This window comes from Triturus cristatus, chromosome 3_2 (genome assembly GCF_964204655.1).
Source record: "Triturus cristatus chromosome 3_2, aTriCri1.1, whole genome shotgun sequence".
NCBI lineage: Eukaryota > Metazoa > Chordata > Amphibia > Caudata > Salamandridae > Triturus > Triturus cristatus.
In genome coordinates this window covers 890,995,956-891,020,307 of record NC_140584.1, presented here as the reverse complement: position 1 = coordinate 891,020,307, position 24,352 = coordinate 890,995,956, and the positions used below count along the sequence as shown (strand labels likewise).

The following is a 24,352-nucleotide window of genomic DNA, read 5'->3' as shown; positions in this document are numbered from 1 at the left end:
AAAATATATCGGTCCTTGGTGATTCATGGGGCCCCATCCCTGCAGGGTCTGCGGGAACGGTGGGAGACGGATGTCGGGCCGTTGGACGAGACGGACTGGAGGGAGGCGCTGGCCTCCCCCCGTGAGGCTTGTATAGAGATCCGCCTGCGTCTCGTCCAATTTCGGTATTTGCACAGGACCTATTACACGCGACAGCGGCTGTGGCGGGCGGGTCTTATTGCCTCCCCGGACTGCCTTAGGTGTGGACGAGAGGTGGGGTCTTTGGTGCACACGGTCTGGCACTGCCCTGCAGTGTATAGGTTTTGGGGGAGAGTGTTGGGGTGCTTATCCGAAGTGTTGGGCTGGGATCTCCCTGTCGACCCCCGCTTGGCGTTGCTGCATGTTATGGCTGATATTGGGGGCAATATTTATAAGCGCCACTTGCTGCTTCTGGGCCTGACGACAGCCAAGCGGGATCTAGCTCGTGCGTGGAAGGCCCCGGTGGCTCCCTCTCTCAATGTTTGGAAACGGGGTCTGGATTTCAATATGGGTCTGGAGTTACCGATCTTTAGGGCGCGTGGGTGCCCTCGGAAACACTTCAAGATTTGGAAGCGGTTGGCTGATTATAAGGGCATTTTCCTTGCACCGGTCCCTGCGGATGGAGATTTGGGGCCTACTTGAATGCCATGCGTGGTACTGCATGCTAATTGTATAGCGATGGTTCTGGTGGTGTCTGGTGGTGGTGCGGTCGGGGGGAGGGGGGTTGGGTGTTGGGAAGGGAGGGGGGGGGAGGGTTTTCTTGATGGATGCCGTATGAATAGCTCTCCATTGTTCCTCTATACGACAAAATGTCAAGTGTTATTGCTATTTACTATGTGGCAGTTTCCCCTGGTTTGTCAGGGGCCTGCAGCCCTTGCCTACTTGATCAATAAAAAGTGTTGTTAAAAAAAAAAAAAATCATATGCGTGTACGGCAGTGGTTAATTTGTGAACAAATAAGTGACAGAGGCAGCTTGCACCAGCCCAATTCTTCTGTTAGCGCCGCCTAAAACAGAACCAACCACTAACCGTGAAAGCGGGGAGAGGATGTGGCGTAATGACTAGAGCTGTCAACTTCAAAGCTAGGGAACCAGTGTCAGCTCAACATCCTGGGCAAGATACTTAATCTCTCTGTGCCTACCATAAATGAATGTGTCCTTAACTGGTGCTCATGAAAAGTGCTGGTGTTGATGATTAAGTGCCGGTGCTGAGTACTGGAAACCACCGGCTCATATTAAGCACTGGTATAAGGGTACCCACAAAATCAGAGCTGTACAAATAACCACTGCTCCTAAACTCTAAATCGTGCGCTCATTTCATAAGTATATAGGTTTCCTGATATCCATTTCTCACTCTACATATTTCACCATATGAATCAGTCTATACTTGGTACACAATGAAAAACCATTTTATGGTGCAGCTCATTTATTGGCTTTGGGTATCTTGGATTCTTTGAGAGCCCACAAACCCTATATAACACCACAGTCAAAAAGATCCAGTGGACGCAATGGTATATTGCTTTTGTAAATCGGCTATTGTGACAAAAATTTACATATGAAACCATTTTCACAAATGGACATTTTTTCCTACTCATTTTCAATACTTCATTATTTCAAATGTTAGTTTCTATGGGAAAACCATGAGGGAGCTACAAATGTGACCCCTTTCTGACTAATTTTTTCTATGTTACAGAAATCTAAAGCTTCCTTGGATCACCCATGGGTTTCACTCTGGTTTCCACCAGAAACTGAAAGTAGGTTGGGAGCAAATAAAACAGAACTAATGGGCTACCTCTTTGATAAATGCCAAAACTGTGGTAAAAAAATAGTTTTGTCATTCTGCTCTGCCGGGTTCTTTCATGCTTCAAGGATGGTGACTTTTAGCACAGCTAACCGTTTGTTGATGCCATTTTCAGGAAAAAAACAGACACTTTTATACGGAGCACTTTTTTCCAATTTTTCCTACCGAAATAAAAATGTGACTTTATTTTGCCTTTTGCCTCTGTCCCCTCCAGGGGAATCCGCAAAACATAGGTACCTTTAGAATCTCCAGGAATTTGGAAAAAAGGATGCACATTGGAATTGAAACTATATGTGGAAAAAAAGTATGGAGCCCTAAGCACAAACTATTCCAAACCTAAACAAGCATTTGCAATGCAATAGGTCTCGCACTTTAGAAACTTTGACCTATTGGTATTGTAATGACAATGCCTTTTATTATTGCAGGGTTTTGAAACACATAAATAAAAGGCATTGTCATTTACAATGCCAATAGCTCAAAATCTCACAATTGCGTGACTTGGCTCATTGCAAATGCTTGATTCCTCTTTCTATGTGTGCTGCATTTTGCAGCACACATAAAAAGGAAAACACCTCACCAAGTGGAGAGGTGTTCGGGATGAGGCCACCAACCATACCTTTCTTTCTCCCAGACCTGTATGAAGGGAGGGCAGAGCCTTGGTCTCTGGGCTGCAAACACCAGGAGGACAGAGCACCCTGAAATGCTGAAAGCACCGCATCACCTTCTTTTTGTTAACCTCGAGTTTGGGTGAATAATATGGGCAAGTAACATATGTCCACACTGCAAGTGACGCGACCTGAAGTGAAGCCGGGCAATAACAATGGACACAACTTACCGGTTTGTGTGACAAAGCGTGACATGAAGTAACCCACTAACGGGGACCGTTCCTCCATGCATGGCCTGACGTGTAGGCAGACCCTACCAGGGACTCTACAACTTCACAGGCGGATGAGAATTCAGGCACTACCTAAGACAGCAATGACAGCTTGTAACACGACCTGGCGTAAAGTAAGGCACCGTCAGCGGGCAACTTACTCAACCTGACATGACGTCAGACAGTAATAGGAACTATAACTCTGAGGACTGACGAGAAATCAGGAAATATCAGTGATAGACTACAATTACTCACCTTGTGACACGGCCAGATGTCAAGCCAGGCACTAAAAGGGAGCACAGTCCCACCCTGTTTATCTACAGACTAAAGAAACGAGTGTGTCTACAACATAACCAAACAGTGTTACGCAGTTTGAAAGACAAATCGATTTATAATATATTTTGGTGTCTATTTTTACCCCTTTTTATATCCACTGCAGATATGCAATAACATATATACATACACATATGGCTTTCTGCTTTTGCCGTGCACAGCGCCAGTGGCTTATGTTTTCTGACCTTGTTTGTTCATTTTACTAATCACGGAAAGTAAGAAGTTTGTTTCTCAAATATACAATATAGGACGAGAAGAGGCTCAAAAAGTTAAAAAATGATAAAGGCCGCTTGCAAGAAGGGGCGGTGCAAACGCCATGCGCAGCTGAGAATGAAGGAATGTACCTGTAATATAAACTTCTGTAAAGTCCGATGCTCTCCCCGAAGCAAGATGCACCGAGCCGCTCTCTACAGGAATTAAAATACTTTCTTAACAACAGCAATTTAAAGTGTAATTTTAAATAGTTTCAATAGTAAAGTTCAGGCACTTTGTTGTTTTTATGATGTGTTGAATTATAGCCCACGTTTAATAGGAAGTAAGTATCCCTTTAAAGAACATCTCTTACAATCGAATGCTCGATGTTCGGAAATAGTTGATGAAAACACTCATAGTGCAGAGGGCTGCAAAATGGTTATTAAAAAGTAAAATGAGGTAAAATGGTAAAAATCATGTAGCACGATAAAATCGCATTACACAAACGCGCTAAAGGGAGCATTACAATTAAGAATACGCATCTCGCACTGCCTATACTAACATAAATTCTTTGGGACCAGTTAGCACTAGTTTTCTCCGAATCCTCTAGCAGTATATGTTTTTAGGTCTCGCCTGAGCCAGCGCTTTAGCGCTGCTCTGGCGAGACTTATAGTAAGCGAGTTTTGGAAGTGCAAACAGTGGCTTTTCAGGCCTCCAAATACAGTGCATGTGCGCCGTCCGGGCGCGCGCACCATTTGGAGGCCTGAAAGCACTCGTTTGCTTTCACTTTCGCGGGCCACACGGCCGCTTTGAAGTGTGATCGCGATCACTTACATTTCGCGGGCGCTTTGATGTTCTCAGTGAGCCGCGCGGCCACTGCGAACATCAAAGCGCCCGCGAAATGTATACGCCATTTGCCACTCACAGATAACTCCGAAAATACTTCATGTAAATCAGTTTGGAATGTTCTCACTTCAGCCTCAGAACAACCTCATTTCCCCCCCTGTTTTTCATCTATCACTTTAATACTTCAGTCTCAATCCACTTTTTTTCTCATCACATTTCCTTTGTTTACCCTTTTCTCATTTCTTTCTCAAATCATGGTGCTTGCTCGCTCCTTTTACTGTTTCGCGCATTCTACTTTCTGACTGCACCTCCCCCGTCTCAAAATTCTCGTGTTTTTTAATCCCATTACCTCCCGCACGTGCTCTCTGTCTTCCCTTCAGTATGGCAGCCTTTCCTCTCCCTCTCCCACTCGCTCCTCCCTCTCTCTCGCATGGCAGCCTTTCCTCCCCCTCTTTCCCACCCGCTCTCACACAATTTTTGGAGCCGCGCGGCCACTGAGGACATCAAAGCGGCCGCGAACACCATTTGCCAGCCTGAATGTCTCCACCTCCCCCCCCCCCCTCTGTCTCTTCACGAGCTGGAAAGGTCGCCAGATAGTTTCATGTGCGAACACTGGAATGACGGCTGATAACTGCAATATTCGTAATGTCTGGTTTTAAAATCTGTTGCGTGACTTTCGACAGCCATGTTCATTAAAACGTTATATATAACCCCTTGAAATCTGTTCTTTTGTGTTATCGTGTCGGAGAAGTAAGTATCTTTTCCAAAATGTACTAAGCCGACAACGATGCAGTGTGTTAGGCCACACCCTTAGTAAATCATATAGGCCACGCCTCTTATAAAGGTATCTTAGTTCCACTTCTGAAGCCAGACCCTTCTCTGGAGTCTTTCAGTCGCACTTTTTTTAATCATACTTAATGATGCCCCTCGCCATTCTCAAAGCGCTCTGAAGCCGCAGTGTGGTTCTTTGAGCTCTAAACAAATATAAATCTGGTAATTCCCTCATTCCGTTCATTTTCTCTTTTTTTACACACCACTTTCTTCTTTTTTTATTCTGCACGTTTATCTCCGTTTCTGTTTGCCTAGAAGCAGGGAGTGTTCAGCTACCTTTTTTCTGGCTTAGAACTTGAAACCTCCGCTTCGTGTGCATGAACCCACTGGCCAATTCTCAGAGTGAAATAGACTTTCAAGCACATTTACATTAAAACAACGAGCGATGCTGAGCGTGCTCCTAATGTGGGTGTCTCTCAGGTTCTAGGGCTTTTTTCCACCCCCAGGTCGCGGCGCTTAGCCAGGGTGCGGCGTGTGCACGTGGGTGTCCTGTGAACGTGCACGCATGTCACCACTGCTGGTGACGAAAGCGGGGTTGGGGGCATGCATTACAGAAAGAGCTGCGGACTCAGTCACAACAATTGGGCTCGTCTTGACAGACCAAACAGTACGCATGGCCTTCTAGGCGCAGTGCGGCTACATTCTATGGACTGCAGAGGCTCGGTATAGCGCTCCGGTGCCCACATCTGGCTTCTGAGAGCTGTGTGCATGAGACAAATATAAAAGCAGAGCCGTGTCTTCCAGAGGTGAAGGCCGTGGACCGATAGGTCTTCAGTAGAGCCTGTTTTACCCCCTACGTGGCAAGTTGAGTTTATGCTACTGACAAGCTCATTACTAAAGAAAAGTTGGTTGTAGGCAATTCAACAGAAAATCCATTTTGGGCGCATTATAACCAACACCAATCACCAAACAACAATGGCCTCAATGATACACGCTTTCTGCGCCAGGAGAAACAAGCATTAGAGCTGCAATAGTTCTCGCTTTTTACTAATTTAAAGATTTTGCCATTGCTATAAATATAGTTTATAAAACAAACACATAAAGTCAGGCCATTATCATTTAGAATGCCAATAGATACTATTACATTATTAATAGCAATGCAAACTGCTCACACTTCCCTAATGCGAGACCTATTGCATTGCAAATGCTTGTTTTATTTCTGCCAGCGCGGAGACATAGTCTCTGCAAGTTATATCTATTTGTATCTAATGGTGTAGATTGGTGTAAACTGACCTGAGTATTTCACCAGTACAACTTCTTTTCGTTTTCTGCTGGGAATTGAAACAGCACCACATCCGGGTACAGCAGAAACATATTTGCAACGACTGAATTGGAATCTCTAAACTGGATCCTGCGTGTTTCATTTTGTTTCGTAGAACATTAACGGAGCAAAATAATTCACTTGATGGCAAAGCAGCACATTATAAAAGCAAGACAACTCGCTGCTATTAAGCAAAGTGTTACGATTACGAACATGTGCAGTGGTGCAACAGAAGCCCCTGCAGCCTGTAGTGAGCGTGAGGTAATCTCCACAGCTAAACCCCACTACTCAGGTACACTCTTTATTTATTCATGGAGGGAGCGGAAGCGAAATACTCACGAAGGCCAACGCCGCCCTCAGTAACTCTTTTACTTTGTCAAAAAACAGAACCATGGCGTCTCTCCCCTGTGCCAGCAGTGGTGCAGCAATCTTCAATTGTGACATCACCTGGATGTCACACGGGTACGCCCACAACATTAAAGAGATAGCCAATAGATTAAAATAATAAAGAAGCGGCCATAAGCCTGTGCTGCACTGTTGAGAAAGTTAATTCTGTGTTATCGACTTTGCATATGCCTGTCTAACAAGGGAGTGGTTTGGTCCTTTTGAAGTTTCTACAAATGGGAAGCACACTGGACGTGAAGCATGAGTGGCGCTGAGGCAGGGAAACACATGAGGAAGAAAAGTAGTCCCTGTACAAAGACATATACACGTAAAGTGTAATGATGTTGTACTTAGTCGGTGCTGCACGAAGAAAACCGGAAATGAGAAGGAGGGACAACGACAGCAGATTGCCCATTGGAAAGCAAGTATTTTTAAAGGACACTAACGCAGACAAATAAAAATCCTAGGCAAGAAATGGGTGAAGTTCAACTCCTAAAGCATACACAATAGGTCGTTTAGCGACAGCGCAAGCGCTGTACGCTCGACCTAAAAAGGACTTGGCACCTTGGAGGGGGAGGCCCAGCAGTTGAGGGTTTAAAGAGTGCTGTCATCAGTGTGTGAATGGATTCCAGCAGTGGAATGGCTGATATTCATCACACTTGCCTAGGTGGAAATAGGAGTGGTTCCACCTTTTTCTTTTGGGTGTGAAGACAGCAATGACCTCTATCATTCTCTCCTTAAAAATATAATATAAAAAATATTTCCTTTAAAGAGTATGCTTCAGCGGGTCTAACTCATTCCAAAAAATCAGTAAGATAGAATTCTGTGCCCTAACTGGATATCCCAATAATGAAGAGAGTCTAGAAGTAATTGGGCAGTAATAGGAAATGTAAAAATAAATTGTAGATAATTAATGACAATAAATTCAGGCCAACATTTCCTTGATTTGTGTTAGGAGTTTTATGTTTGTCCATTTGAGAAATACAACAAAATGCCACACAAATGTTAAAACTGTGAAAATATCTTGTTATATTTCATTGTATTCTCATGCTGCATTAAGATATTGCTGCAGGGTTGCACCAATACATAGCCCTGGAAGTGCTTAAAAGAAATGCATAGTTTGTGTGAGTACATGTGGTTGAAAAACCTTATGGCATTGTGGTACAACACCCAGAGAGAACCTCCCTATGCGGCAAAAAAAATGGGCATTCCAAGGCGCTACGGTCCAACATCTAGTATGTGGAGGTGAACTACACTTGAAACTCCCACTGGCATCTCAGGTGGTAATTCAGATGTAGAAGTCATCCCTGAAATGTATGGGATGACTCAACACACTGACAGAACAAACCCCACTGTGGTAAGGGCATACAGTGAGACAAGTGGCTACAATGGATGGAGTTCTGGGCTGGGATGCCATTGGTATCTCTACTCTAAGAGACCTAATAAAGGGCATGATACTTACATTTTACAAGACCCTACAAACACAGCTCGCATTACACCATAACCAATTTTATTGTTATTTACAACTTAGGCATGCCCTGATGCCATATATATCGAACCAAAGAGACCTTGGATGCAAAACTACTTATGGACGAATTGACTAACCACAAAGCGACACACTCTGCTGTACATTGACGCACCACGCAACAGACCCCTTTGAGCTCTTCTTTCAGCCTGAGAGTGGTATGTAGACACTCTTACAGGCGAAAAGTGGGTGGAGGCCGGGGAGGCCCACATCACTTGGCAGCTACAACAGGCTTCTCCTAATACAACTGAAGTACCTACATAGGGTATACTTCAGGCAGCGTATGCTGTCAAGGATGGGGGAAAACCAATCTTCTACTTGCTCAGGTGTCTGATAGGGGCCGGATCCTTTCCTGTTTGGGTTCGTCCTGAGATGGACAATACTATTAGACCCAAAGCTAGTATTCCTACACATTCGCTCAGACTTAGATGGCTCACCATTAATTAACACTGTTTTGACGTGGGCTCATGGTGGCGAAGTATGACATCGCCCAAAACCGGAAAGCCAATCATCCCCCTTCCCTGGAGGAGTGGCGGTAAGGGTTAGACCGCTGCATGAGTATGGAGAAACCGGTGTATGAAGCTAGGGGCTGCCCCCATAAACACACAAGAGCTTCTTATTCACGTGACCACTAACACGATCAGGGGAGAGGGTGGGAGACTTGTGTGGAGTGTGGAGTTGGGAATTGGGGAGTATTATGGGGTTGCACATCTTGTTCCTCTTCTTGGACTTTGGTCCTAAAATTGTTTTGTTCTATTATGTTCACTGTCTTACTATACAAAATCCAATGAAGTATGCCATAAAAAAAGAAAAACCTTAAGCTTTATTTTTAAAAATCTCATGCACAGAGGTGAAAAACCACCCCAGAATTGATTCGGTCAATGTGCAGGTATAATGTAAGCAATTCTGTGCAGGCATACCTCACTGAAACATTACAAATACAATATTTTGCCCAAGTGGCGATTTGGCACCAAAATGCTGAAACTAAATATTGATGTACATTTTTTTTTCAATAAAACTGAGGGGCCGATTCCGATCCTGGAAAAATTTTCCCTGTACGAATCGTATCTGGATTTTTTTCCGACCGAATCGTACAAGTCCCGTACAAACTGGCAAGTACGATTCGTATGGGAAAAAGTCCATACGAATCGCATTGGGAAAATTCCCCCACACATCCTCGGGTCGGAAAAAGTCTCCGACACGTCCCCGGACATTTTTACGTACAAATGGGAAAACTGAAGTCTGAATGCGCAAGTACGATCCGTCCCATCCGTCCGATTGTACAACTGTATGGAAAAAAGACCGCCCGGAGCGAACTCCCATAGCAACCATGGAGATGTCCAAACAGGTGCCCGGTACGCGCCGTACCCCCCCCAGCCCCCCGTATGTTCACGCCGTACCCCCACCCCCGTAGGTACGGAGCGTACCCCCAGCACCCCGTACATACGGGGTGCTGGGGGGTACGCTCCATACATACAGGGTGCTGGGGGTACGCTCCGTACATACGGGGTGCTGGGGGTACGCTCCATACATACGGGGTGCTGGGGGGTACGCTCCATACATACGGGGGTGGGGGTAGGGCACAAACATACGGGGGGGGTACGGCGCGTACCGGGCCCCCTGATCAGCTCGCATCGCCGCGTACTTAGCTTTTCCGGCACTTTTTGGGTGCCGTAAAAATTTTCCCATCCGGACTGCAGTCGGTACGAATCGTACTTGCTGGTACGTAAAAACATGCCTAACTCCGTCCGGACGTCACGTCCGCGGTGTCCCGGATCACATTCGGATGTATTTTACTGTCGGTCGGTGTTTTTTCCGACTCGTACGGAAATGGTGTTTCCGTCCGAATCGTACTTGCAAGTTTGTAGGGTTTTTTTCCCGGGTACGAGTCGGACGGAGAAAACGCTCCGACCGACGGTTTGTACCCGGATTTTCCAGGATCGGAATCGGCCCCTGAATGTGCGATTGGAGCTAATGTAGACTAGTTAAGTGTGTGCATGCAATAAATTTACAGCTGGGAAACTTTTTCACAATAATGATATATCTAATTATGCCCACTCAAGGAGCGCTGCCCTACCACGAACAGGGTCTTAAAAGAATGCTTGCAACTTGAAAATGCAGGTGTTGATTTTAAGTAACTGAGCACTTCAGTGTCAAATATTTTATTGGTCCATTTTTGGATCCTATGGAGCATCGGTTTACCAGTAGGGTGGTAAAAATAAACTGCTGCCCATCTCCGTGGATAGCCTTTTCTATTTACCTATAACATCTTCTTTCGTCGATTTCCCCATCAGGAGTCTCGCCCACCTTGATATCAATCCCAGACCTCATCCTGTCCCGCAGGAACTGCGGCAAGTTCTTCTCGATGTCGAGGATAGTCATGGCTCTCTGAGAAAGAAAGTCTGATTAACAATAGTCGGGTTGAGGAAGGTAGGAATTAAACAGATAGAATACCTTGGATTATATGCCTCCTCAAAGCTTTTCTTCTCAACTCTCACCGTAATTTCTTGTTTCCTGCCTTCTCAACATGCCTTTTCAGGTCTGTCTACTGACAACTTTATCTGTCTCTCCACCCTCATGTCTTCAAAAAATTCATGGATAAAAATACATACATAAAAAACATAAACATAGAGGCTTTGTGTTAGCCGTCTTTATCCATTGGTCTCTTCAGCTGTTATTCACACAGCAATGGTGAGTCTACTTCCCTCATTGTACACCAGAAATCCTCCAGCACACGCCCACATGTAATAACATAAACATCAATCAAAAGTATCAGTTGTCATTTCCTTTTATTAATTTGCGATCTTTTGTTCAGTTGTAATAATCTTTAGCCACAAAAAGCCAACACGTGTTTCGTCGCTCAATGGAAAATGTTCTGCGACTAGCTCAGGGCTAAAAAAGTACAGAAAAACACATTCTATTGTAATGCATTACATTATATTTGCGTGTCATTTCTATATCAATATCGTGACTTCTTTGTTGAACATCATCCAAGTTTGAAAATCTCAGCGGTGTTCAAGTAGTGGAAACCCATGCGCATAATGTAAAGTACGTGCCAGACTAGTGCAAATGTAGAACAGGTTCATGATCTTAAGAGAGTCTCTTTTTCATGTTTTAAACGAACGTCTGTGCCAATCAAACGCTTAGTGCATAGGATAGTTATGCCTCCTTTTCTATGACATATTAGATTCGCACAATGTATTGAGGGTGACAATACCTTAATACAGGTATTTTTCCTTGTATTACTCTTCATGTGCCTCAAATAAAATGAGAATAATGATAGTATCCACCATAAATTCTATAGCATGAATGTGCCTATTCTTATACTGTAGTAAAATAATAAGTAAGTATAATGCAATACCTATATGTTCTCTCGAGAAAATCCTATTGTAAAAAGATTAAATAAGGAGCCCAGCCCACCGCGTCAAAGACAAATATTATCATGAAATATATCCAATTGCTAAACAACCAAAATGAGAATATTAATCCTGGGACTGACAAACCTTATAGTCAGTTGTACTTCCGTCCCGCTATTGTCATGGTAGTTTATTCCAATCCTTTTATCTTTATTATTTTAAGACAGTCAATCTCCCGTTGATCATTTTCAATGGGTGAGTATATTCTCAGTTTAAAAATCCACAGTTACGGAGTCAATTTCAGCCTTTGCCTGATTCCTTTGGGAAAGTTATAGGTAACATCTGATTATTTTTCCGGCATGTTACCCCACAAAACAATAACCCATAGCCTCAGAAAATGCAGTTATATTTGCCCAAATCTCATCAGTTCACCGGTCCGCCAGGTCTCTCGCTGTCTGAATTGCAGCGAGTGCGCGCGCGTCCCGTGTACGGAGCGGCTTCGGTGACGCCGGCCCGTGGGGACTATTGACAGTCAAATAGGACTGGCTAAAGATGAATACAACTGAACAAAAGATCACAAAGGAATAATAGAAAAAGTCAACTGATACTTTCGATTGGTGTTGATGGTATTTCATGTGGGCACATGCTGGAGGATTTCTGTTGTATAATTTCTGTGGTCTTGGATCACATATTGGGGAGCGGGCTGGCGTAGCTCCCTACCTCACAAGCACTGCATTTTCAATACCTGAGCAATAAATAGTTTGTGAATTTCTTTGGAGCCCTGTTCCCTACAACCAACCACCTGTAACAAGAGAATACTTCCGTCTTTGGATCTCTTGAACAGCGAATACCGTTTTTGCGGATCACACATGCAGATCAGCCTAAAAATAAGTGTACTTGCTTCAGTGGCATCGCTGGTGGGCCAATACTTTACCTTGTCAATGATTTTTCTTTCCATTCTTTATTCTTTAGTCTTTGCTATTTAATAGTCCTCCTTATATATTTAAACTATGTCTATGGCTTATAGTAATGCCATTATTATCGATGTTACACCACTAAGACTAAAGGATCCTTCGTGATGTGTATTAAAACTACAAAAAGGTTTATACACCTGCTTGCTAGGAATCAACTGTACTGTTCCATTTAAACTATGGAATATGTTTTTTTTAATGCAAGCACGTTTTTATTTTTGCAATGAAAATTTTAATAAAAAATAGCCATCGGGCTACTTTGCCAAGCCCAGACCTATCGGCTTTGCCAAGGCTCGCTAGGCACTGAAATGTATCTTCCCTATTGCACCCCTCTGGTAATTTCAGTGACATGCACTCTTTCCAGTTGTTTTTGTTAAGAACGATAAAATATAACCTCAGACAAATATTTTGTAAATTTATATTTATGACTAGAAATATGTTAAACCTAAAACTTGGAAAATTAAAACATAGGGGTCACTGGTTATTCGGGCAAAAAATGTTGCAAAGGATTAAGGCTTAAGGGAGCCCATCACTACTACTCAACAGCCACACATAAATCTACCTCTGCAGTAGGCTGAGACATGCACAATTGGCACTCGCTTCCATTCAATACTTGCTGAAAGGTTTGCTAGAATCCATTGGCTCCAAAGGTAATGTTGGTGATAGATACAGAAAAAGAGCCTAACCTATCCTCCTAGAGAGACTTCAAATGAGAAAGCTGCTCTCTTGGCAACTTCCAAGCTATTCCAACGCAAGATTGTTGCTGCAAAACTCACCTGAAGCTTCCAGATACTCTCGCTCTCACTGGAGATTTTGGTGACCGTTTCGCTCATGAGGGCGATCAGCATGTTCAGCAGCAGGACGTAGGTCAACACCACATAGAGGATGAGCAAGAACATGAAGAAGTGCTTGAACTTCAGGTTCTCGTTGAACTCCAGGTCGCCCATGCCGATGGTGAACTTGAAGAGCTCCAAGGAGGCGATGTAGAGACCACCGTAGGTGCCACGGCCTTCGGAGTCTTCACCACCCTCTGCAGTGGTCATGTTATTCGCTTCTGCAGGTGGCTCACCAGTCAACGTAACTAGAGCTGTGATAGAGCGTCATGTTATTCTGAAAGTTGTAGGGGTGCATCATATTCACCGTTAGTCAGCACCCGCATATTAATCGATGTAAGCTAAAAAGTGTCATAGAAGTGTAGTGTCGAAATTGTTTAACATAGAGGCGATTAGAAATGTTATAATGCTTTTCATGAAGAGTAACGCTGCAAGCTATCGTGAATGTATTCAGTAAATGCATAATGATTAGTTTTCATGTGATGCAATGTGTTCGTTAAACGTGTGCCATGTTGAAGTTACACGTGTAGGTTGCTTCTTTGCGTATATGAGAATAGTGAACTAATGCTTAGAGTGTGATTTAGTAGTGTGTTTAACAGTGTAAAGGCCTGATCACATATACGTTTGAAGAGAAAGGCCTGTTTATTTCTTATGTTAGCTAAAGGTTGTAGGCCGGAAATGATTTCCCTTAGTAAAGGCTTTGGGTTGCAGGGAGATGCAAAATCTTAGAGAAATGAAATGTTTCCCGTTCCCATGTTTCTGTTGCAGGTGCAAGGACATTTAGCTCGTTAGTGAGACTAGGTCTTTGTTTAAGGAGTTAGGATGCTACGAGAAGCCAACAGGGGAGTACGTTGGAATGTGAGGATGATACTTTCAGCGGAGAAGGTGCCTGGGACCAAAGTTCAAGCTAACCGTCATTGGATGCCATACAAGTTTTGCTGGAAAACTACTGGGAGAAGACCTGGCTGAAGAGGTAAGCCGAAGGGCGTGTTCTATGATTTTGGGGTTTTGTATTAGGGACAGTGCTCCGTGGATTGAGCAGTCGAGGTTTAGATGGGAAGCTAGAGAGAGCATCTTAGATCGAGCTCTGACTAAGTGAATGCACTTCTTAGGAAGTCTTCACTTCTGACACCTTTATTCTTTTGCCAGGGAAGGGAAATGTTAAGTAGGGATGTCACCTTAGAGTTAGAGTAGGGATAGACTAATGTTTTCTTTTTCCTTTTAGACTAATGATTCCTAATTTGGATATTGGCTTAACCATTGCTTTCTTGATGCTCTTGGAGTCAGTGAGTTTAGAGTCGGATGAGAATCCTACATAGGCTTGCATTTGTATTAGTGCCCATTTATCTTTTACACCTTGTATTGAGGTGTCTGTATGTTCAGTTATTTCTGGTTGTAATAAAATCCTATACATTTTAGATTCGGAGTCAGTGGTCCTTTCCAAATGAAATCTAATTTCGGTGATTGTGTTTTGATAATTATATTTCCTCCCCTCTACACTATTTAGCAGAAAGATCCTGGCGACCTGAGAAGATTCTTGGAGGTAATCAGGTAGGCAAGAATCCAAACAAGAGAAGTTATGCTATGGGTGTCAGTCACTAACAAGTGGACATGAGAGGTGCTGTGGCCAGAGCATGTTTGCATTTCCATGTATTCTGTTTGAATGTGTGTGCGCTGGAGCATATGTATCTGTGCAGCGTGTAAGTATTTGTATGTTTTTGAATGTTTGATATGCGTTTGTTGGCAGTTTGATTGTGTTTCTTTCTCTTAGTCTCAGTTTAATTAAGTTCAATTTAGGTAAATTAATGTATGCTTTATTGGTTAACAGGCGTTGTGGGTTCACAGGTGTTGGGTTTAATGAAGATGTCACATTCTAACAAGTACTCTGCTGATGTTATTGCTGATTTTTTGATTTCATCTAGCAGTATGCAGATCTCTCTCTCTTCCAGTGTCTCTTTCTCTCTCCCTTTCCTATCTCTCTACCCTTCTCTTGCCTTCCAACATTTGTGTTCTCTGTTTTTACACCCCTTCCCATCTTTTTTTCTTTGTCTTCTCCTTTCTCTCTTGCTCTTCCTCTCTTTCACTTTATGTCCTTATTTCACCTTGTAACCCTTTTGTCTGTACTTTGTCTTTCTTTTCCAGCTTTTCTTCTTTCCTTTATCCATCTTGCTATCACCTTCTATCCCTCTGTTCATCCCTCTCTCTCTACTTCTCCCCCTCTTTCACTTTCTCCCTTTATTTCTCCTCCACCCTCTCTTTCTCTCTTTATTTCTTCTCCTACCTTTCTGTGCTTACCCATTACACTATTGTTTTGTTTTCTCTCTCTCTAGCTTTTCGATTCTCCCTTATTCCATTGCCTTCTTTCCCTCTTTGCCCCACTGCTTCCAATGTATCGCTTCCTCGCCTTATATTCCCAAGAAGATCCTCTCTCTGTATTTTTCTGTCTACCACTCCCTTTTCATATTCATCTCTCCCCTTTCTCATTCTCGCTTTCTGTGTTCCTCCCTGTTTTTCTCGCTGATGTATTCTGTAGCTGACTGGATAGACTGCAGGACACACGGAGCAGTAGCATGCCCAGAAGCAGGTTATACAGTGCAAGCATTAACATTTTAAATCTGTTGTCTGAAGACAATCCTCACCTGCCGCAAAGCCGAAGAGAAACACGACGTACACCATCAGGAAGCGTAGGATGTCACGCAAAATGGTCTGAAAAAGACAATGACTATTGAGTTAAAAAATAATATATTTTCTGGTACATATGTTGCACTTGAATAAAGAGGGGGCTTTGCTGTCATAGAAGGACATTTCAGAGTGCTAGCGGAGCAAAACAGAAAAGGGTCAACGTGGGCCCCGTGCTTACAGCGCCATAGGACTCAAGCTGCACCTATGAGACCCAGCTATGCTGAACCTGCTCTGGCGGTTGCTTGTGCTCCCAGTCAGAGGGACCTAGGCGGGCAATTCGGGCTGGAGTGTCCCTTCTGGTACAGAACCAAGGCTGGGTTGCATATGGCTAGTTCTGTTTGATGTGGCATGTTTGGAAAAAGCAATTGACTACGATGTTGCCCAAGTACATAAAAGTGTCTAAGATTAATCCAAGTATTTCAGCCACCGCTTATTTGTTTCCATCGATCTAAACAAAGCAATAAATTGCACGTGCAGAAGTTGATTGGTTTACAGGCTGCTCTGTGTAGCTTATCAGGAAATAGTCAAGGTCTGAGATCTACTGCCAGGGAACCACATGAGGGAGAAGTTATCACTTCAGCCTAAAATGTGGAGCAACTTTAGAGCACTCATTTTGAAGTGTATTGTGAAGAAAAACACTGGTATGAAGGGCATCTGGAATGCTGTAGGTATGCATACCATGATTCCGCAAAAAGGCATTGCACAGTTCTGTGGGAATTCAGCATATTTGACCCGCACTTCATCAGTCATAGTCCAGGAAAATGCTTAATTTGAGCCAGTGGTTGTAGATGGGACCCAAAACACTTAATTTTGAAGACCGGCCCTTGTTTTTCCTCAGAAGACTTTGATCCGAAACAAGACTGAGAACAACATTGAAGGGGGAAAGAAGGAGGTAAAGGGAGATGGAAAACAGTGACAAAGGGAGAAAGTAGGGATGGAAAAGAAACCTACACAAATGAGATAAAGGACATGTGAGTGTCTGACGATGGATTAAAGGAGCATGATGTGGAATCATGACTACCCAGCCGTGGTATTCAGCACGCAGATCTTTTATAGCGCCAGCCACGGGCTTCTGAAAAAAATGTTGGGCCTGGCGCTTATTCTCTTGAAAATTGCTTTAAACTTTCCTCATTCGATATGGTGGGCATTTGACTCTTGCTGAGCCACCAAAGGACAGTGTTGGAAGCATTAATTAAGTGGTTTCAGTTATTCTTAATGGGAATAACACATTGTGTTCACTTTCAGTTCATAACATAACGTGTATTTGTAAAGCACACGTTCACCACTAGGAGTATCTTGGTGCTGAATAACAGATGTTTGTTGTTACCCAACTCAATGGTACTCATTTTATCGACCTCAGATGGATGAAAGGCTGAGTGGACCCGCCGGGATTTGAACCTGTGACCATGCGGTCAAACACAGGCCCCTGCAGTAGATGAATTAGTCCACTGATCCACCAGACCCGGCTCATTGAAATTAAAGGGGAGGGCGCGGCTCCCTAAGATTCCCCACTTCACCCACTTTTATTTGATGATCAAGTCAATGTTCAAAATCACCCCAGACAAGGAACTGTTGTTCCATTCCTATGCAGACAACTTGCAAATGTATCTGCATGTCAAGCGTCAACAATATGTATTCACCAATCTTACAACTGGACTAGGAGAACCATATCTTTTCTAGATTACTCTACAACACAGAGTCCAGTTTAAAAGACTAAAGACTCAGTCAATGTGCCACCCTGGGACATAAAACCAGTTGGATTGCAACCATCCCTCAACCCACTGGGCGATATTTGAGAGAGATGTGTTTCAGGTAACGATAAATCCAATATAACATCACTAGGATAGGTAAAGGTAACCCTAAACCCTCTTTCATTAAGGAAAAATACACTCAAGAACATTAGGAAATGAGAGATCCATTTTAAAGGTTTTTTTTTTCTTTTAAATCAAAACTATAACCTAGTGCCCACAATACGAATCGTAACTACAATAACGACAAATAGAATGGCCGCTGCAAAGTTTGTGAAAAGTTTGAATAACAGGAAAAATTCCAACATATTTGTTCTATACGTTTTGCTGCTTCTAGACACAAAGCTCATTCTAACACAGCAAAAACCAGAAAGCCCTGTCTGAGTTTACAAAATGGTTCACACCTGCATACCTGTCATGTTCATAAGGCTTATGTTGAGTAAGATAGCAGAGACTGCTATTCTCTTTGTGCAAGACCAGCAGCACTGATAAGCTCAGCAAGTGAAAGCTGAATACCTTCCTGCCTGGTAGCCTTTAATTAGAATGGTGATATGATTCTACACGGTCTGTCTCATTGTTAACTGGCTTGAAGGTTCCTCTCTAGTCCTTCAATCTTTGTGCTCGGCTTTTATACCGTTATTTTGCCGCTGTTGCCTCTTAAAAGCAGTTAGCAGAGATGGTGTTCTTTACTACAATAACTTCAATTCAATTCAATATTTATTAAAGATTTGGAACTCCAATGAGGTCCACAGTACAGTACATATGAATTATTACATAAATAAAATAAAACAGAAGGAAAACTCATTTCTCGGACCAACATAACATTTCCAAGAACCTACATAGCAGGTCTAGATTTTCCTTTTCAAAGGATTAGTAGATGTTAGCGTTTACCGTAATAGGCAAAATAACGAAGGTTTTCAACAGTAATACCAATTAGCTCATAGGCAAGAACAGAGGCCCGAGAGACCTCAACCAAAGCAAGCGACGTATGTTTAAGACCATACTAAAAAAACAAATAATTCATGTAAATTTGGAATAATATGCATCACGTCAGGGCTGGTTAAACTTTTTTCAAGCATTTAGGTAACAGCACAGAACCACTTTGGCAGAAAATAGGATTTGAGATTAACAGAAGGATAGCGGTAACCAAGCATATCCCAGAGTGTGCAAAAAGCAATAAGTAGCAGCCAGTTCTTGTGCAAAATATAATCCAAAATCCAGCTTCGGCAGAAAGTTCAGTTTAGGGTTAGCAGCAAGAAAAAGGAGTACTAAGGCATATTCTAATCTGTCAACACTTAAATGGGGTGTCCTTAACACCCCAAGCCAGGCGCACTGCGTGATTCGTTAATTCGTTACTTGATGCTACTGCATTTGTCCAATCTTGCACAATTAATCACAGGTAATCTTGTCTCTGCTTAACGCCGTTTGATCCACACAAAGAAGGATGCCATTTGCCAAATTTCTTATACTTATGATGCGACCATCTGGACTTCTGTCATAAATACGAAAGACGCATAATTCTTCTCAGGCAAGTTCTTTATTGGAAACCCAATGCATTTCGGACTACATGAGTCCTTCTTCGGGGGTAACTACAATTAAAACATTGTACAATTAATTACCACTTCATACAATCTCATGATGCTTTCAAGTTTTCAACAGAATTGAATATTTTAGTCGACTGCACTGCTGAACTATGTACTGGTACACTATTATCCTAAACGATATGCATGGTTACGCTTAATAACTAAATCCCCTTCTGTCTTTCACTCCCCAGGACCTGGCCCTTGCAAGTTATCACCCTTCTAAACTCCGTGTTGTTACATAAAAAAACCACCCACGTAACCATGTAGTCCGAAATGCATTGGGTTTCCAATAAAGAACTTGCCTGAGAAGAATTATGCGTCTTTCGTATTTATGACAGAAGTCCGGATGGTCGCATCATAAGTATAAGAAATTTGCCAATGGCATCATTCTTTGTGTGGATCAAACGGCGTTAAGCAGAGACAAGATTACCTGTGATTAATTGTGCAAGATTGGACAAATGCAGTAGCATCAAGTAACGAATTAACGAATCACGCAGTGCGCCTGGCTTGGGGTGTTAAGGACACCCCATTTAAGTGTTGATGTTGTCAGTGTCACCAGGGTGAGGCACTATGCCAGTTCACACACGCACTCTTGGAGGACTAATGAGAATATAGCAATCAGGATTAAACACGGTGTGCATCCCGTTCATATAACCATATTCTAATCTGTGCCAAAAGCAAGTCAGTAGCAGCCAGTTCATGTGCAAAGTACAGTCCAATGTCCTGCTTTAATTGAATTTTGAGATTAGCAACAAGAGATAAAAGTGAGAGACAAGCACAGCATATCCTAACTGTGCAAAGAGCAATGAATAGCAGACAGTAAATATGCAAAGTACAATCTGAAAAAGGAGAAAATATTAATACTTCATAAAAAGGGTATCAAACATGGGGGTTAACAGCCCATTTAAAAGATTCCAAATATATACATAAACTCCTTAAAATAATTGAATAGTTTTACACAGACTGCTGCGTTCTTTGGGCAAAAGAGAAAGTCACGGGCTGAAACTACATTTTTAACACAATTTTCTACAAATATCGGCTGAAGCCAGCGACGATGACTCAGAACCAATGCTGGACAGACAAACAAGATATAATCCAAGGTCTGAATGTTCAACTTGCAGAAATTACAATTTTTTTCCTTTTTTCACATTCTGGGACCACTTTGCTGTCAAGTCATTTAAAGGTAAGAGATTCATACGACATAAAGTGAGCAGTCGTCGAGTACCATGTTCTAAATTCCAAAATAAATATTTCTGTGAGATTCTCGGTGAGTTTGTCCTGGCTATTATCTTTAGTCTCTTTTTAGACTTACAAAATGTAATATCTCTATTATAGCTAATCTTGCCACTTAAGGTTTTTAATAAAGATTTAAGTTCTAATGGTGGGTGGGAGAGTAATCACTGATTCTTCTTGTACACAACAAAGTTTTAGTGCCAAAGAGTAGTTTCCTGCCATCAGGCCAAAGATTTCTTGACACATGAAACCTCTTAATGAATCAGGCTTGCTGTTTTTTAACTGATATCCCCAACGTAAAACCCTGGATAAACCTTGGACATAAGAGCTGATTAAGCCAAATTCAGGTCTAATAGCAGCTGATGGAACTAACGTGTTAAAATTGCATAGTTTACGTAAAATCTGACCTTCAGTCCTATCTAAAAAGCTCCAGTCCTTGACAGGGATTGATTCATTGGCATTGAGCAGGGTTGGAGGGATTTTTGCTTTGAAAACCATCAGAAGATGTAAAAAAATGCCTTCTTCCCATCGGGCTGTAAAAGATAAGCAAACCATTAGCGTGGGAAGCAGCTTTACAAGAACTATGTTCAATTTGGAGTTTGTTCTTCGTGCTACCCGCTATTAGTTTCCCTAAACAGAGGTATAAATCCACCACCTCCAGCTTTTCAGGACCAATTTGCCATTTGAAATTACTTGATTTTCTACTTTTGTTACATTTCATGATCAAGATTTTACTTTTAGAGATGTTTATCTTCAAGAAATGGGCCACAGTGTAATTCTGTAATGATATCAGCTTTCTGTTCAGCCCGATAGGGGTTAGATCCCTCACCACTATATCATCTGCATACAGCAGACATGCAAAAGGATGGCTTCTTATCTTTGGTGCACCATCCTCTGACTGAGAAAAGCAATCGGGTAAATCTGCTATATATAGAGAAAATAGCAACAGTGCTAACACGCAACCTTGTTTCAAGCCATTTTCTGTAGGGATTACATCTGATAGACCTTGATTTCCTCCCAATAATATCTGACATCAAGTTTGAGAATGTAGTGCGATAATTAAGGATAGCGGGGGAGAAGGCAATCCCATTTTTTGCAATTTTCTCTCTAGTAATGGTCGATCTACCTTATCGAAGGCCGTTGAAAAATCTATGAAAGCCATTTATACATTTGTCCTACGATAAATTGTGTATTTCTCCTCAATTAGTTTCAACATGGAGATATTATCTAAGGTGGAATTATTTTTTCTAAAACCTGCTTGTTCTATAGGGAGGACCTGCTTCTCCATCACCCATTCCAAAAGGTGATCGAGAATACTACGCCAAGACGCCACGGCATTCGCGCGCTTTACAAATAACAATTCAAATCAAATCAAATCAAATCAAATTCAAATCAAATACTACGTGGAAATATTTTCCCCGCTGCATCTAATAAGGCTATTTGCCGGTAATAACCTTGATGTGTTCAAGGGACTTTTTCATACAGAGGAATTAGAATACTCCCTGACCAAGATAGAGGTGTCTTCCCCTGAGAGTAACAAAAATTAAAAAGTGTAGCTAGATAAGTGGCCCACAGAAGTGACTCCTTTTTTATTACCTTCATGGGAATTTCGTCAGGGCCCATTGCTCCTGAAGATCTCATTTTCTTAATAAATCCAACCACGTCACTAATTGAGTGTACATAGTTGGATGCAAGGGTTTTAGACAGATCGAATGCCGCGGTGCTGGAACTGGAAGAATTAAAATTCGCAGAATAAAGTTCTGTCAGATGAAGTTTCCAAATCTCTTATTTAATGGGTATGGGGAGAGATTTCACTCTTGTGCCACAGCAGTCGGCGATTATTTCCCAATACCTTTTGGAATAATTTTTTGAGGCCGCCTCTTTTAACTGCACCCAAACACCATCTTTCTTTCTTTGTTATAGGGAGCGTTTTTTCCTCTGTCTTTTCCTCTTTAAAAGGTTTATTAAATTACTTTGTTCCAATGAAAAATTCAGGAACTGGGCCCTCACCAATTTATTTATTTACCTATTTGTAGTAAGCATTGGATTAAAATGAGAGCTGCGTTTGACTGGAGCATATGATAATTTACATAATTTAACCAAAGAGCTTACATTATGGGAAAAGGCTTCGAATAAGTCATATTGGGTAGGATCACACTCGGCCAATACTAACTGCTGCTGATCTCTTATTAAAGCCATTAAATTCGCTTTTAATTTAACGGTCGCTTGAGTATTCCAATGAATTCTGCCGTGTGTTGTATTGAACCCTACTGTACTGCCTTTAAAACTCCAGGGGCCTACTTTGGCACAAGTGAATTCAAATTTGGAGCGAATCAACATATGGTCGCTAAAAACATTTCCCAGAACTTCCATGTATTTCAGTTTACAAAAGAAATCTGAAGAGGCAATTAAAAATAATCCATAATAGATCTCCCGGTTGGCGCCTTATGAGTATAACTTGCTGGAATATCCTTTTCTAGCCTCCCATTAAAAAATATTAGGTCTAAGCTTCTTAGACCTTCAAGTAATGAGACTCCTCTTTTATCAGTCCTGTTTTTATTCGGAAATTGGGTATTGGGGATATTTAGGGCTTCGTTTTTTTTATGTTAGAGAATACCCTTATACTATGAGAAGAGACCTTAGAGTTCAAATCTCCTACTAACATTAAGAACCTGCAGTCTTCACTTTCCATGGTAGAGGAGATAAATACAAATAAATTCTTTAATAGAGGAGAGTAGGATGCGTTGGGAGGTAAATATGCAATTACGATCAACAGAGAAGCCAAATGATCCTGGGCATCCTTGTAATCTAATTTAACTTCCTGAATTAGAATAGAAGGATGTAAAAATTCTTTATAGGACCAAATAAGACTTTTACTTAGCATAATGGCGATACCTCCTTTAGCATGACCTCTTTTCACGGGGAGCGCAGGCCGGCTCAACACTAAATAATCTTCAATGGACCAGTCCTTTATTATCCAAGTCTCTTGTAGACATATTATATCAGCACTCTGCTCTTTCAAGAATAAGAGTTTGTTTTTATTAGTGCTTAAGACGTCTGAGTTCCAAGAAATCACATTAATATCCTTGCTAGGAGGAGTTCCCACATTTTAAGCCTAAAGATATTTTTGTATTAAGAGCGCCTGCTACCCAACTCCATTTCTCTCTACAATAACAATAAACGAGACACATTGTTAGCAACCGCCTAAAAACTCTTTAAAAGTCAATAAGAAAATAATGTTGAACTAAACAGTCAACTTTTAGATTAAGTACTGTGAATATATTCGATTAATTTGATTATCACATTGAATAAAGTAATAACATAAACTAAATGTGCATTCTGTATTAATCACACATGTTCACTTTTGATTGACTAGCAAGAGGGGGATATACAGAAGAGAATAGATTTAATTGTGACAAGAGAAGGTGACCTAAAATGTAATGACCTCGAAAATAGAGACGCTTCCAATAGGGTCAAGCTAGGATTTGCTGGTTAAAACAATTTGTCCCTAACCACCTGAACATTTTGACCTTTCATCATCTTTACTGCAAAAAATCCAGCATCGATCTGGGATTCCAGACTGAACTTTGATGTCCATATTGTCTCTCTAGTAAACTCATCATTCTTTTGACTGAGGCAGCTGAAACATGCACAATGCACATACAAAAGAAGCATTATAAGGCACTCATTAGCTCACTGATTAACTCCAAGAAAGATTATGCCAAAGCATTGTAGGGTGGTTGTCCACAATACCAAATAAGAAACTAAGGCAAGTACAAAATTCTGCATGAAGATTAACCTTACAACTAGGTAAATTTGACAGTGTTTACACAGGTAAACCTTTTACTATGGTTGCCATTAGCTTCAATTTTGAGTGTATGAC

At 41.9% G+C, this 24,352-nt stretch overlaps 1 pseudogene across 1 annotated transcript in view; it reads right to left on the bottom strand.

Annotated features, from left to right (window-relative positions):
- Nucleotides 1-24,352, bottom strand: part of LOC146858397 (transient receptor potential cation channel subfamily V member 1-like) — a 989,609-nt pseudogene that overhangs the window by 80,921 nt on the left and 884,336 nt on the right. Inside the window, exons 12-14 of the transcript XR_014980020.1 lie at nucleotides 15,863-15,929; nucleotides 13,167-13,477; nucleotides 10,324-10,451 (exon numbers count right to left, since the gene is read on the bottom strand). The product of XR_014980020.1 is annotated as a transient receptor potential cation channel subfamily V member 1-like (transcript). The remainder of the gene's footprint in view (nucleotides 1-10,323; nucleotides 10,452-13,166; nucleotides 13,478-15,862; nucleotides 15,930-24,352) is intronic.